The 13,683-nt window shown below is 36.5% G+C and overlaps 1 long non-coding RNA gene across 2 annotated transcripts; it reads right to left on the reverse strand.

Annotated features, from left to right (window-relative positions):
- Positions 1-7,900: 7,900 nt before the first annotated feature.
- Positions 7,901-12,743, reverse strand: LOC110889206. Of its 2 annotated transcripts, none has more exons than XR_002563452.2 (4): positions 12,560-12,743; positions 11,134-11,255; positions 9,098-10,469; positions 7,901-8,438 (listed from the first exon to the last, which is right to left on the reverse strand). It is a non-coding gene; the product is annotated as an uncharacterized LOC110889206 (long non-coding RNA). The 2 variants fall into 2 exon arrangements; XR_002563453.2 differs by having other exon boundaries at positions 11,134-11,264.
- Positions 12,744-13,683: the final 940 nt, after the last annotated feature.

Consider the following 13,683-nt stretch of genomic DNA (forward strand, 5'->3'; position numbering starts at 1 on the left):
GTGGGGCCACATTTATTTTTTAATCTTTGATGTTATGTTTTAATTATTAACTAGAAAAACTACCCGCCGCGTTGCGGCCGGGTTCCCCATATAACGAATGACACATATACCAGCGACACAAATAATGCATGTAAAATGACATCAAGGTAAATTTGATTAATGCCATTTAAATGGTTAGCATAAGACTTCAAATAAAAAACAATTATGTTTATATTTTTTTTGAGCAAACAATACCAACATACAAAACAAAACTCTTTAGCAAGCTGCTAAGAGAGTCAAAAGCTAAAAAGCAAAATACAAGCAACATCCGGTCAGCTTTATCCAACACCAAAAAAGTAACTCGATTCAAGCTTACTCTTCTCATCTCCAATATATCATTCAAACGGCCAGGGGTTGGAACCACAATTAACAGAAAGATACATATATGTGTGAGTGAAAGTATAAGACTATAAACAATGATAAAAAGATGAAAAGATCCTGCAAAAAAGAGGTTAGTTAAGAAGTGATGAAGATAAGTCAATAAGATGAAACAATAAAAGCAAAGATGGTAAAGAAAACAATGGAACTGCAGTAAAGTTGGTCGGTGTGTAGTTGTGGTTAACTTTCGCGACCATGCTGCTTATCTTTGAAAAACAAAAACAAAAGAACAAAGATATTGGGCCATGAACAACCGTTAAGTCATAAGAAATGTAAGTGGTAAGCACACGGGTTCCATATATGGTATTCGTTACCGGTACCCATAATTCTCCCGATATAAATAGGACCCACACCAGTGGCGGATACTTTTTTTTACACGGGAGTCAAAATATGGGTTGGGCAAAGTGAGTAGGAAAGATAGGTAGGTCAAAAATGAGTTACCCAATAAAAGCAATGGAGATAGACCCTTTTTTTCTTTCGACCATAGCATTGAATCAAATTTAGATTTTCATTTTACACAAACAATTGAACATAAACAAATATTTAGACACTTTGATTAAAAAACAAAGAATTAACGTCACATAGACTAAACAATTTATTATAAATAAACAAATTAAAAGTATATAATTAAAAGATACAAAAGAATTTAAATCAAAAGAAATCAACAACTGCCTGAAAATCAAGTGATGTTTTGTTTTCTATGGTGACTCCTTGAGTATGTGAGAAAGTGGGCTCCAACATTTGTGAAAGATGCCCCCAATGTTTGCTTTCTGAATGGGTTTAAAATCAATTTTTTTATCCATATTTACTCAATGCATCCATAAAAAACCATTCGTATACCTAATGTTCACCTTATTCAGGTTGATGAGCATCCTTATAAAAAAAAGAATGTTTCACCCGCACCCACACCTCCTAACACCTTGTATCCATTAAAAACCATTCGTATACCTAATGTTCACCCCTCCTAACACCTTGTATCCACGCCTTGACCCACACAACGAAAAGGTTACATAGCTAATTAAATGGTTGTTTAAGCTAGTATATAGTAATTTTGTTGCCATAAGTTTTGGCTTCTAACTTAAATACATCATGTCCTCTGTTAAGCAAAGAACACCCAAATATACAATCACATCATGAACACTAGAATTTATTATAAATTAATTAACAGTCAAAATGGACGGCTTTATATCAAAAACCGAAGTCGTAAACTAAAAAGAACAAAAATCAACCATAGGAAGACCTTACCTTGTTAATTAGAAACTATCTTCACTCTTGTAGTCCGTTTATGACAGAAAGCTCAAGAACTTTCCTGCAAACTGAAACAACAAAACCTATCAACGTACAATGTAAGGACCAGTCACCGGAGTATGCAATGCAAACTTTATAAAGTTCTTTAGCCGAACGTCCTACCACGCTTGCTGTGACGCAGATCAAGCATTGCCAGTCGCCGGAGTATGCCGGAACTTAACCGAAGTTCCGAAACACCGAAAACAGTCTCAAGCGACAAATCTTAGACCGATCTATCAAATGGTGCAGCATGTAAGTGAAGAAACACTTACCAGGGTTTCACCGGAACCCTAGGTCCAGTTACCAACACGCAACCTTTGTCTTTCTATCTTCCAATCATCGCAAAAGATATAGTTGTAGAAGAACAGGAGATATGTTGCACACAGCTAGTATGTCGGAAACCGGACGCCGGAGACACGTCTCTCTCTCTCTCTCTTTTCCGAATCTCCCCTTCTCCCTCTTACTGCACTCTCTATCTTTCTCTGTGTCACACAAAAGACATAAAAATGACTGGATAGATGCTGGAGACGTGTATGAAGCACAACCATGTAATTCATTTTTTTTGTTTTTTTGAAAATCACCCAAAGCTTGGGGTACAATCCACCCAAGCTGAAACTTGTTGGTAATTTTTTTTTGAAAAGCACCCAAAGCACATGGTACAATCAACATAAGCACAACTTTGTTGCTTATTTATAGGTTTTAATTTTTAATAGCATGGGCATTATAGTCATTTCACACCAACTTAACTGAGAAAACTAACCCTCATTCACGTCAGGGACTATCCGGGAACAAAATTGCAAAAGTTAAGGACTATAGCGGTAATTTTAGAAAGTTAGGGACTAAAGATGAAAAAAGTACAAACCACAGGGACTATCCGGGCATTTAACTCTTTGAGTTATATACGTATAACAGAGAAGAGCGGTTGAGTTGTTTGCTGTTCCTAGATTATCGTTTCAGTTGTACATAAAAACTTGGGTTTATATACGCAATTGAGAGAAATGAACCTTCAATTTATGCTCATTATGGTAGTTACTTTACATGGCTTAAGGATAGATGACGTAAGAGGATATGATAATGAATGGTAGACGATGAGTATCACAAGTCTTAAAGAGATTCATATTTTTGTCTTAGATAAGTTGGCGAGCTTCAAACCAATAGTCGACACCGTTCCTCCATTCAAGCATACTTCATTTCCGCAACCAATTACAGAATTCATCAATCCAACAATATAAAGGGTATATTGTTGAAGATAGTTGCTTGTTCTGTGAACCAAAGCGCTTTTGACTAAATGGTATCAAGATGCGTCCCAATCCGTGAGATTGAGCGTTCAAGTCCTAGGGGGACAAGACAATGGTTTGGATTTAAGGAGTAAGGTTAGAGTGGTGTGTATGTTTTTCCATCCAACAAAATGAGGGTTCATGTGTCCCATTGTTGTATGGAAAATGCCAAGGAGAACACAAAAATGTTGTTAAACAAAAAATGAACCTTCTTTGTAGATTGGTACTTCTAAACCAAATCCATTGGTATGTACGTGTTAGAACCTTCTTTTCTAGTTAGCTACGAGAACTTGAGATTGTTGGGAAAAATAAGATTATTCTTTTGAAAAATTCCTTTTATACGTTCCTTCAATCTAAAAGTATTTGGTAGCAACTTACTATGGTGGTATACTTTATTTGAATTTTGTGAGAATCGTGAATCTCTTCCAGATCTCAGTTTTGGACCAAGAGTAAGCAAGTTTCAAACTGAGAAAAAAAAATTGTATCATGAACAATAAATAATTAATGAATGTTCACTACAGGAGATAGCATCATGTCGATTGTTGAGTGGCCAAAGGTTCCTTAATCTTTTGTTTTTTTACAATAATTAATGAATGTTCACTACAGGAGATAGCATCATGTCGATTGTTGAGTGGCCAAAGGTTCCTTAATCTTTTGTTTTTTTACAAATTGCACACATTACATAAAAGAGTCTGGGCCACTAAAGAATTACAAGACTTTTTCTTGGGCCTACCCCCTTCCAAGCAAGCATCATGCATTTAACAGACATATGCACTTAATTGTAGAGATGGGCGTTTTCGGGTATTTTTAAAACCCGGAACCGGTTCCAACCCGGAACCGGGTATGGGTACAAGTGAATGGAACCGGGTTGTCAGTGGAACTGGGTCCGGGTATAACCCGGGTACACGTCATTTTTTTTAGAACCGGTGGAACCGGTTTCGGGTACTATAGAACCGGGTCCGGGTACTGTGTGGAACCGGTTACGGGTACTGTGCAGAACCGGTTCCACTGCGTATTTCAGAAAAAGTGACTGACGTTACTGTGCAGAACCGGTTCCTGCAGAAAAGCTGTTTTTTTTTTAAATTTGTACCGTTGGAACCGGTTTTCAAATATAAAAATCGATTATTTCATCAAACTCTCAAACATTTCATCTTCCATCACTCTTCTTTCTCTAACATTTCCCATTTCCATTCAAACAATCAAACCCGGAAGAACACTATGGCATCGGAAGAAGAAGTTGTTTTGATATTAGAAACCAAGCGTAACCCCGCTATTTGGAAAAATTTTGATTTGTGTTTCATGTCGGATAACCATGAGATGGCTCGTTGCAAAAATTGTGGTAAGTTCATGAAGGCGGCGGCAAACTCCACCCTCAAGAAGCATACCGACAAACATTGCCCGGTGACAAAGGCAAAAAAGGAAGAAAAGGGCGAAGGAGCGGGTTCTTCTAATATGTAGTTTGGTGGATGCGTAATGTTTAATTTGTTTAGTTATGTTTGATGTATGTTTTATGTGTGATGTTTGAAGTGTTTGATGTGTAATGTTTAAGTGTTATGTTTGTGAAATAATATCTCGTTTGTGGAAAAAAAATTCGCATATATAATCGTTTAAGTAGTACAAAAAGTCGGTTCTTTCGGTAATCATAATCGGTAATCAAAATCGTTTAACAGAACCGGTTCCGTGGGTCTGATCAGAATCGGTTCCTTCGGGACTGATCAGAATCGGTTCCTATAATTTATTTTTTTGCTCGTTTGCTTGAGGACGGTGCGACACTTTCACTTCCGCTACGCTTTGGTGCGGGCACTTCGTTACAATCGTCTTCGGAATCATTGGTCTCTACCTCGTCTTCCTCTTCATCCTCTTCTTCAATAATCTTGTGCTCCAACTCCACCTCGTCTTCGAGACTCGACTTATGTTGAACACGATCAACGCCGTCCAAATGGTCTTTTAGGCAAATTGCCATCTCTAGCGACTCCGGGGTTAATCTTGTTCTTCTAATCGACAATACCCTACCACTAAGAGAAAAAACACTTTCCGAAGCTACCGTGGAAGCTTGGACCGTTAGTAAATCACGAGCCATGGTGGCTAAAATCGGGAATTCCGATTCTTTAGACTTCCACCATGCCAAAATGTCAAAATTATTATACTCCTCGGCCGTCAAAGTAAGTGCATCATCCCTTAGTTTATATCCGCCGAGTTCACTAGATGGTTCGTTACCCCTTTGTTGTTTCGCCGTTTCGTCTCTAACGACGTTCAACATGGTTATGATGGGGTCGGCAATTGTTTGATCTTTAGAGGCCGATGATGAAGCTCCATTAAAAATTGTATGATTTTTTTCCCCATATTTTTTTTAAATAATGATCATAAAGTTTATTCAAAGATTCATCAAAAAGTTTTTTAGTTTTGCCTTTCAATGTTGGATCAACCTCGTGCATATCCAACTTGTCGTAAATTTCATCAACTAACGCGTTAACACCCGCTACGTTTAAAATTGGGTTTAAAGCGGCGGCACATAAAAATACGGGTGGTAAGTCCAAAAAATATTTTTTAAATTTATTGATCATTGGTGTCAACATGTTCCTCAACATGTCACTTGAGTTTTCAAACTTTTTAAAATTAGTTGTTATCAAATATAATTTGGAAATAACTCGAGAACTAGTGGGATAATAAACACCGGAAATTAAAGTTGTTGATATTTTGAAAACTTTTAAAAATTCACTTAGTGTTTGAATGTTATTCCAAGCCGTGTCGGGAAAAGGGTCGACTTGGTAGTCATCACTTAAAGTTGTATGAAATGCTTTTAAAGTGCCCATTTGTTTTAAAGCCATTTCAAACATATGACAAGTTGAATTCCAACGAGTTGGGATATCCCAATTAGGACCAATTAATTTTTGGTTAACTTCTTTACAAAGTTTTTTATAATCTTGATATCTTTCTTTACCACTTTTAAAAACATCTTGAAGCATAGTTCTAAAAGCTATAATAAAATCCGCTACAAATTTATCTTTTAAACTGTCTTGCACAACTAAATTAATAATATGAGCAACACATCTTGTGTGAAAAAAAGCACCATCACAAATTGGTTTATACTTCAACTTTAGTTTTTGGATCGCATTTGAGTTGTTTGAGGCGTTATCGAAAGATATTGAAAATATTTTATCCTCTAAACAATATTTTATAATTTTGGCATTCATAATTTTATAAATATTTTCTCCCGAATGAGGAGAAGGAAACTCTTCAAATGCGATCGTGCTTTTCATCATTTGCCATGTATTGGGATCAACCCAATGAGCGGTGACACAAATGTATGATTCGGGTAAACCGTGTGGAGCCGACCACACATCACTAGTTAAATTTACACAAGTCTTTAAATTTTGAAAAAATGCAATTAAATCTTTTCTTGCATTTTCCCATAAAGTTAAACAATGACGTTTTAAAGTTCGACGACTTACATGTTTGTAGCTAGGTTGAAGAGTCTCCCTAATTAGCTTAGTGAGATCGGGGTCGTCAAAGTGTCCAAAAGGCAACGCTTTTTTGATGACCAACTTCGCCATCCTATCCCGAGTTATCTTTTGTTCGTAGCGGAAAATGTTCCCATCTTTTGAAAGTTGGACTTGACCGGGTGTCAAATCTTTGAGAGCTTTGCAATACTTTTTCGCATGCTTCGTTAAAGTAGAATTAGAATCCTTGCTTAACAAGGAGCCACAATGCTTGCATTGAGCCTTTTGCGAACCATCGCTCATCTCGACTAAATCCCAATTGCACCAAACATCCATATTGCGGCTATGCGATAATGTTCCCACCACAAATGGAGCATTTGAACCTTTTGGAACATTATTGACGGATGGGGAGTTTGTGCTTTTAGAGTTCTTGGAAGCCATTAGAAATTTGTAAAGAAGGTGAAGAAATAGATAAAAGAAGAAGATGAGTTGTGAAAAAAAAAAGTGTGTTATTTATAGTATAACCGGTTCCAACGGTCATAATGGAACCGGTTCCAACGGTCAGATTTGCATTTAATGAGTTACCATATACCAAGGAACCGGGTACAACGGTCTGATCCACATAAGAATCGGTTCCAACGGTAACATACCGGGTACAGATAGAAACCGGGTACAGATAGGAACCGGGTACGGGTAGAAACCGGGTACGGATAGGAACCGGGTACGGTTGACTTTTTTTAGAAAAAATGGGAACCGGGTAGTACCCGTCGGGTTTTTTAAACCTGGGACCGGTTCCTCTGAGCATCGGGTATGAACCGGAACCGGGTCCGGGCCGGGTCCACTGGAATCGGGTAGGAACCGGTTTTTATGCCCATCTCTACTTAATTGTATGCGTGTATTCAGAATGAGTTAAGCTTGATATTAATTAAGGGTGTCCGGGGCGCCTGCAGGGAGGGGTGCGGTGAGTGTACTCCCCGATCGGGAACACCACCGCCGACCCCTCTGTGACCCAAATCGGGGAGCGGGGAGCGGGGAGGGTTCACCGTGTGAAACTTGAGTTTTTTTTTTTTCCTTGTGATACTTTTATAAAAATATTTATATAAAAAAAATAAAACTAAGTCCCCAAGAGAGGAGTGCCACCATCAAATTAAGGGTGTGGGAGGAGTTAAGTGGGGAGTTGACGTGGCGCGTGCTCATTGGCTGTGTGGATAAGAGATGTCACTCCCCACTTAGAGGAGTGCCCCTCACACCCTAAGAAGGTGTGAAGATGAGACATGTCAATTCTTTTCATATAACTATGCCAAATATAAAGCATAAATGCTTAGAAACCCCAAACACACTAAAAATTAGAAGCATCTATAGGTTAAACCACATAAATCCAACATTCAAATTAAAACGACACCATAAATCCAAACATAACTTTAAACAAACACAACGATAAATCCAAACATAGTTTCAAACAAACACACCAATCCCAAATAAAAACAAAACGATTAACAGAGCTTCAAAAGATGCAACCATGATTCATCATTCATCACCAAAACAAAACAAGATGACCACAATTTCTCTCCAAAACCAAAAACATGAAAACAATTAGGGTGGAGGGAGTGGTCACCAAATGGTGAGTATTTAAACAATTTTCTAACCAATAATGTCATGTCATGTCAAGTTTCCACTTCACTTCCCATTTTGCACTCAATCACTAGCAATGGTCAAACACATGGAGAGTGGTAAACAATTTAAAAAAAATGTGATTGGTTGAAAGGGGTTGAGGCCCACCATTCACCATCTCTCTCCTACATTTCTCTTCTTCACCGAGCCGGTGACAAGTCACCGCCCAACCCACTCACCGCTCACCGATTGAAGGCCGGCACCACTTCACCGCGCGGCAAAGTCCCCTCCTCGCTCCACTCCCCGAACCCACTTCGCCCACCCTTAGGTGTCCAGATGTATGTATATATAGGGCTTGTTGTAAAAAGAGACATCATAACCTTCATGAAGTAGATAGCTAGGCTCCCTACAAAACGTAAACCAATAGATCAAGTAACTATACTTGCCATAAAAACCTTAACTTTTTATATGAAAAAACTAGAAAACAAACAATTAGCATTTCAACGAAAGCCACAAAATATGAAAAATCAACTTAACTTTTTATACGCCTAAACCAGTTTGCAACCTGTAATTGTTACGTTTGTACTTGGTGTGATCTAACAGTTGTTTGATCAAGTCGAATAAAAATTTGTTGACCTTTCAAAAAAAAATCAGCTTGTAACTAAAAGTTAAAAGTTCACCAGCAGCCAATCAACTTACCATTGACTTACCTCAGTTTTAGCACCTCTAATGCAACTACCAAAACATCCTATGTATATCATAGTATTTTTATGGGGCCGGCCTTGAATGAAGTTAACTTTTCAAAAAAATATCATAGCATTTGCTTTTGACTTTTGAGAGAAAAAAATACAATGTCTATTCAACTTTATTTAACTCCTATAGTTTAAAACTAGGATCGGGAGCAAGTAATCTTATGTTTTCAACAATGCATATATTCATTTACATTTCTATGGTGGTAAACCTTTAGCCTAACCATAAAAATCAAATTAAGTAGTTTTTCCTCTAGTGACAGGGGCAAAAGATTTTAGTACAAAAAATATGGAATATGAGGGTAAAATAACAAACCGCATATTTAAAATTTGAAAACGTAACCCCAAAAGCCTCATTCTTCCCGTTTTCTTGGATAGTAGCAAAGCTAATTGAGTTGGCCTCAACGATTACAAACTCAAAATCTTCTTCAAAGCGTAACTTATAAATCATTAGAAAGTGATTTTCCAAAATATTTTTCTAGTCCATTTCGAAAAAGCAATAAGGTGCGATCACATGAATCATAAGTGCCCCTTGTTGGTGAAGAATATGCTTAATGTTGTTGAAAAGCAATCAGGTGCGATCACATGGATCTCGCTCTCACAAATCTCTTCGACTTAATTCATCCGTGGACCCATTCAGTTCATCGTCTTCAAAATCCGGGTATGGATAGTTACCGATGAAGTTATCCGACGTGAAGGAAACTCTGAGCTCAAGAGGAGACTAAGATTTGAAAAAACAAGTTGGATCCATGCTGAAGCCTTGGTGGTCCCTGTTGATCCAACTACTAAAGTACCAACAGAAGGATTGCTCCTAGAAGCAGAACGTTTGTAGACTTGTTTCTCAAGGATGCATAAACGGGTTTAAGCCCATATATCGTTGCTCTCTTGTGAGCATCCACAAGTTCATTGGCGCTAACCCCAAGGGTTTAATTCTCCAAAATAGGCTTGTTCACATTCTGATATGTTGATACTTTAGCAGTTGGATCAATAGTGACCACCAATGCTTCAGCATGGATACAACTTGCTGTTTTTTCAATCTTCGTCTCCTCCCGAGCTCAGAGTTTCTTTCACGTCGGACAACTTTGTCGATAACTGTCCATACCCGGATTTTGAAGACGATGAACTGAATGGGTCCACGGATGAATTAAGTCGAAGAGATTTGTGAGAGCGAGGTCCATTTCGAATGCTACCGGTGGAAGAGAAAGCCATCCTTATTAAGATGAAAAATAAGACGTCTGCAATTTTTTCTTGATACATACGGAACATAATAAAGTGAGTGAGACCCATTTTTCATCTTGATAATGATGGTTTTCTTTCCATAGGTAGCAATCGAAATAGATATTGCTCTCACAAATCTCTTCGACTCAATTCATCCGTGGACCCATTCAGTTCATCGTCTTCAAAATCCGGGGATGGACAGTCACCGATGAAGTTATCTGACGTGAAGGAAACTCTGAGCCCAGGAGGAGACTAAGATTTGAAAAAACAACAAGTTGGATCCATGCTGAAGCCTTGTTGGTCACTGTTAATTGCTAAAGTGTCAAATGATTATTTATTAGAAAACCCACTCGATGGAGTTTTCTGGCGAGTTCTAAAATCAATGCCACCACCATAAAACCGATTTAACTGACACCAACCACTTCAACCGACTTCCTCTTCTTATTGAGGTATAAATCCAAACCTTAGTCCTGTACACACATTACACCCACATTAAGTCTTAGACAATATATCCATTATTCAAGTAAATCTCAAGCCACGGTTTTCCTTCTGACTTCGGTTTAAAACAAAACTTATGTTAAATATTTTTGTTTATTGACTTGTAATGCATGCTAAAGCAGAACTCGCTTAGCTTCGATTAGCTAACTTTTAATATACACATCAGGTTAAAAGGAAAATGGATTGACAACCATGCGACTAAGGCTCCTTGGTGACTGTCATCCCATTTAGCTCATTTAGTGTTTTATTTTGATTTGTTTGGATTGTAAAGACTATAGCACTTGCGTTGTGCTTTTAAATGAAAATTTCTATTTTAACTGATTTGATAAAAAGTAAATCCAACAGCTAAGACCCCTAGGTTTGGGACGTTTCAATTCATTTCGTCCATTGGTCCTTGGTGTTTGGTTCTCCTTGAAGAAGTTCCGTTTTTTTTTAATTTGTTAAGAATCAAGGTTTTTATTTTCATAAAAGAGTGTGATCTAAAACACATTTTGTTTTAAAACGATGATGCTTTCCTTATAAAAAAAAAATTGCCCTCAACACCATTTAATAGTGTAGACCCACTTCTATAGATGAGTCAAGCATGACGAAAGAGTTGACATTTTATACACGTGCATTTAAAAAAAAATGACTCACTTTTCTGAAGCTCAAAAACATATCGTGTTGAAAGCTGTTCCGAATGGATGCCATTCCATAAGATACCATTGAAGGTTTGCTCGAGAAATCCTTATAAATCTCATCCTCGTTTGTGAATCCGTCTACAAAAACTTGCAAAGTAACTAGGCATCAAAATTATAACTAGGGTTGCCTGTATCTCTAATAATATTAGTTATATAGACACCTCACATTATATAAATATGCATTGCAAAATGAAAATATAATGCAGTACTGATTGATTCTGAAAAACTTTGAGAATTTTGGCAAGATTGATGACGTCATCAACGAAGATGATGATGACGCCAGGATTAGTGATGGAATGGAATTTTAATGGGTTCGGATACGAACGATGAGACCTTCCCTTTAAGAGCCATAACCAAATGGGCTAACGTAAAGAATGCTTAAAGTTCATTTTTATGCTTACAATTTTCTCACAACTTTCTAGAATTTAAGATTTATGAACATTCTTGCGATTTACAATATAATTTATGCACATACGTTTAACCTTACTTTGGTAGAATGTATGTTACTGTGTTATGAATATAAAAGTTTGGCTTCTTATTCTTTTCCTTTTTGCATGATGTACAACGAAAAAAAAAACTTAAACCAGACTATTATAAACACAAAAACAAGCATTATCAAACAATTCATATTTATGTAGTATAATACAATCAAAACCTCTATATAGTATTGTCCAGTATAGTTGTTTGTTTAGTGAATCCGTCTAGAAATAAATGTTAACTTGCAAATTAGTAACCAGACATCAGATTTATAACCACTGTTGTTTGATTTTTTTTTTATTATATATTTTATATTTGAAAATTGTTTGGATATTGAAAACCCACTTAACCTGTTCCAAACACTTCTTTGCAATGACTTAAAGTTCACTGCAAGACACTAAATGGTCGTCGGGAAAAGTCTGGTCAATCCGGACATGCCTTCGGGAAAAACTATCCCGACGACATGTCGTCGGGAAATCTGGTCAATGTTAGATGATTTATATATTCCTTGTGATGAGCTATATATCTAAAACTTTTCATAGCTCAGTCACATAACAACAATTCAAGCATATCACTTTAATTTCTTTAATTTCAACAAACTAAATGGTCAATCAAAAAAAGCACAGGACACACCTAGAGTTACAAAAGTAAGACGATGGCGACGAAGCAAAAATGGTGGGCCCCTCCATTCAAATGTTACCGTTACATTAAAAAAAATAAATTCTAATTTACAGATCTGAAACCAGAAACACTTCCGCAATGCGTAACACAATTGATTCGATCAAAACCGTAAACAGATTCAAATAGAGAAGTAAATCAAACAATGAGAGCTGATTAATTTAGTTATAGAACTAAATGCAAGCATAGATTCCAGTTGAAACTTGAAAATGCAAAAGCGAGTTTACCTGTTTCGAAATTACTCCACACAGTTGCAGGATTGAAACTTGAAAGTGCGATTTGAACAATGTGTGGTGGATCTGAATCAGTGGAAACTTGAAATTGAAGTTGCGTATGGTAGAATGTAAGTTATTGATGAATGATATTTTATCTTCTTCACTGGTTATGAAGAAGAAGAAAGAGTCGGTGATTTGATATGGGTGTGCCTATTGGCACACTAAAGTGCCTATTGGCACACCAAACCCTAGCAAATTTAGGGTTTATCTACGCAGCGTATTGGTCAATACGCAGCATATAGGGTTAACCCTCTACGCTGCGTATTGACCAATACTCAGCGTATATAAACCATGGATTTCAGTGCCTGACAACCAATCATTGCACAGAAAACAAGGGTTATATACGCTGCGTATTGGTCAATACGCAGCGTATATAAACCATTAGATTTTTTGGGTCATTTTGGTAGGTTTGAGGGATATTTTTTCACAAAGTTTAAATACGCTGCGTATTGACCTCTAAGGAGCGTATATAAAGGTCTGAAAATGTCTTTTATACCCTTGTTTTGAGGCTATAGGAAGCCAAATACAAGGGTAGTTGTGTCATTTTGGTCTCATACGCTGCGTAGGGACCTCTAAGGAGCGTATATAAAGCTCCATTTTTGTATTTTTTTATCATGTATTCCTTTGTTTATTTATAAAAAAAAGAAAATTATTTATAAAAAACAATATTATTAGTAAATAATACAAATATAAATTATAAAAATAAAAAATAATATAAATATTATGAATTATAAAAATTAAAAAAGAAAATTATTTATAAAAAAAACAATATTATTGGTAAATAATACTAATATATTGTTTTGTTATCGTTTAAATTAAATTATCGTATTCCTTTGTTTATTTATTAAAAAAGAAAATTATTTATAAAAAAAGAATATTATTCGTAAATAATACAAATATATTATATTGTTATCGTTTAAATTAAATTATCTTATCGTATTGCATCGTATCGTATCGTATCGTATTGCATCATATCGTATCGTATAGTGTATAGTATATAAGTCTCGTATAGAGGCCTATACGGGTGTTATTGTTTAGTATCGTATCGTATCGTATAGTGTAGTATAAGTCTCGTA

This window comes from Helianthus annuus, chromosome 14, assembly GCF_002127325.2.
Source record: "Helianthus annuus cultivar XRQ/B chromosome 14, HanXRQr2.0-SUNRISE, whole genome shotgun sequence".
Lineage (NCBI taxonomy): Eukaryota > Viridiplantae > Streptophyta > Magnoliopsida > Asterales > Asteraceae > Helianthus > Helianthus annuus.